The following is a 3,386-nucleotide window of genomic DNA, read 5'->3' on the forward strand; positions in this document are numbered from 1 at the left end:
CCTTTTTCATTGTATTTATTAAAATTTCCATTATCATGTATACTAGATTTGCTTTAGAACTATTGTATGGAGTTCCTATTACTACCTGAACCACAATTAATACAAACTGAATTGAAAAAAACCATCAGTTTTCTTTTTCAGTCCACTAGTGAAATAGTACATAATCTATCCACTTCACTAAACGGATTGAATTTGAGCCCAATGGGAGTTCCCTGGTGGCTCACTGGGCTAAGAGTCCAGCACTGTCACTGCCTTGGTGTGAATTTGATCCCTGGACCAGGAACTTCTATATACTTCAGGTGCAGAAAAACAAAAGTGATCCCTATGTATAAAAAGTTATCTTTTTATATGTCTGTTAGCTCCTTAGACTGTGCTCCCATGGTATAGGCAGTGTTCCTATGCACTTTTGTATCCAATCCTGAAAGAAACTCCATAAATTACTAGTTTTAGTTGTTCAAACAAAAGTACATGTCTTCAGAAATACCCAATATTGAGTATAAATGTGTTGCTAAATGGACTTGGAAATTTCCAAGTTCAACAAAGGAATAAATTATAACTATTCAATTTGCCATTAACAAAAGGTCAGCGAGCCTTATACTCAAAAGAGAGTTCCAAACCAAGATTCTGATAGATTCAAGAACTCTATTATCTGGCAGCTTCTGATAGTATGGATCAAGTGTTGGCAAACTACTTCTTAAAGGGACAGATTGTAAATATTCTAGGCTTCCAGGTCATTTGGTCTCTGCCACAGCCAACCAACACTGCTGTTGTAGCACAGGAAAGCCAAAGACAGATTATAAACACGAGGATGGCAGAGTTCCAAGAAGCTGTATTTGCAAAAGCAGGTGGCGAAGTTTGCCAACTTCTGGTCTAGATAGGGAACCATATTACTCTAGTTTTTAAAGAGAATTTGGGTTATTCAGCAATATTCCAATTGTTTTTATTTTTACTTTTGGCCATGCCAGCAGCATGCAGGAGTTTCCAGACCAGGGATCAACCCATGCCACACAGCAGCAACCCAAACTGCTTGCAGTGACACCACCAGATCCTTAACTGCTGCACCACAGTAGAGCTCGTAGTCTTTTTAATTGTTTATACTTACTGCCAAGTAATGCATGGAATAGACCATCTGTCACCCAACTGCTAGTGTGATCAGTGGACCGGTCAATTCAAGGTGAGTGGACGGAAATCAATGTTTTAGAGTTTGATCCTCATGGTACTTATAAGAGGCTCCAGGAGGGCAGCCATTATACCTCCCTATCTATGAGATCCTTATGGCTACAACTGAGCAGACATAAGAATGGGCTCTAAGGAGTTCCCATCGTGGCGCAGTGGTTAACGAATCCGACTAGGAACCATGACGTTGCGGGTTTGGTCCCTGCCGTTGCTCAGTGGGTTAACGATCCGGCGTTGCCTTGAGCTGTGGTGTAGGTTGCAGACGCGGCTCGGATCCCGCGTTGCTGTGGCTCTGGCGTAGGCCGGTGGCTGTGGCTCCGATTCGACCCCTAGCCTGGGAACATCCATATGCCGCGGGAGCAGCCCATAACTTGGAATAAAAACTGAGGGAATGTCAGTCAGTTCAAAAACATCCTGACAATCAATAAAATCCTCTTAAGGGTGGTGACAAAAATTCAATGACACATTTGAAGAAAAATATCAAGTGTAACATAGAAGCAGCAAACCAAATTCTAGCACCAAAGAGGTCTTAATACTAATTCTGTAATGATTAAATGGGTGAAACAAAAATGTGAGGGCATTAGTAGGGTTGGCCCCTCAGTTTAGTGGAAGGTACTGATAGTAAAAAGAGGATAACTGCGAACTAACTCCTAGACGCAGAAAACATTAATTAGATCAGCCATTTGCAGAAATGATACATAGAAACCAATAAATGTTATCAGTTTTAGGAATACCCAAATCTAATTTAGGTGATTTAGACAGAGTGGCTTATAGTTCTTGATCAAATCAAATCAATGACAATAAGCCTGATAAATGGCCTGATTATGTGAGAGCCCTGATGTGGTAAGAGCATAGCTTCCATCCATTTATTTGCTGCAGAACACTTAGTATATGCCAGAGGCTTTTTTTTTTTGTCTTTTCTAGGGCCGCATCCACACATATGGAGGTTCCCAGGCTAGGGGTCTAATCGGAGCTATGGCTGCTGGCCTTTGCCACAGCCACAGCAATGTGGGATTCGAGCCGCATCTGCAGCTCACAGCAATGCCGGATCCTTAACCCATGAAGCAAAGCCAGGGATCAAATCCACAACCTCATGGTTCCTAGTTGGATTTGTTAACCACTGAACCATGACAGGAACTCCTGCCAGAGGTTTTAAACATGCTATTTCAATCCTCGCAAGTCATATGAAGGAATATTATTTATAGATGAGAAAATTAAAGCTTGGAGATGTTAACTTGCCTAAAGTTAATAGTAGGGGACAGAGCTGTGATTCAAACCCAGACCAGGACTCTACAACTAATTTTATTTTTCAAATGGATCATCTGTCCATTTTTTGCAGAACTCCATCCTGCAAAAAAAAAAAAATATATATATATATATATATAAATAATATAAATATAAATAAATATATATATATAATTTTTGCCACTGCACAGCATATGTAGTTTTTGGGCCAGGAATTAGATCTGAGCCACAGTTGTGACCTAGGCTATGCCAGATCCTTAACCCACTGTGCCAGAACAGGGATAGAACCTGACTCTCAGTGCTCCAGAGACCCTGGCCAATCCTGTCACACCACAGCAGGAACTCCTATCCTGCAGTATTTTAAAAAACATGCTTTAAAAAAAAAGTTCCATGAGCAAATCAATTGGGAAATTCTGATTGTTTACTGTACTCCAGGACTTCTCTGGGCTTTTACTATAAACTTAAAGACCATTAAAAAAAAAAAAACAGCAACTAGATTGACTGGCTTTTCTAGACCATCTCTTCATCTAGCCGCCTTCTTTTTAGCTGTACAAAGTGAATAATTGGTGTTCCTGTCATGGCTCAGTGGTTAACGAATCCGACTAGGAAACATGAGGTTGCGGGGTTCCATCCCTGGCCTTGCTCAGTGGGTTAGGGATCCGGCTTTGCAGTGAGCTGTGGTGTAGCACAGACTCGGCTCAGATCCTGACCTGCTGTGGCTGTGGTGTAGGCTGGTGGCTACAGCTCTGATTAGACCCCTAGCTTGGGAACCACCATATGCCAAGGGAGCAGCCATAGGAAAGGCAAAAGGACAAACAAACAAACAAACAAAAAAAGTGAATAATAAATAGAAAATATTTCCAGGATGTGGACTAATATGGTAGGAGTATGTGATTAGGGTGCTCAAAAAGGCCTGGCTTTGAGACTCAGCATCTAAAAATGAATGTTTATATGTAAAAACAAAA

The sequence above is a fragment of the Sus scrofa genome, chromosome 15, assembly GCF_000003025.6.
Source record: "Sus scrofa isolate TJ Tabasco breed Duroc chromosome 15, Sscrofa11.1, whole genome shotgun sequence".
In the NCBI taxonomy this organism is placed as follows: Eukaryota; Metazoa; Chordata; class Mammalia; order Artiodactyla; family Suidae; genus Sus; species Sus scrofa.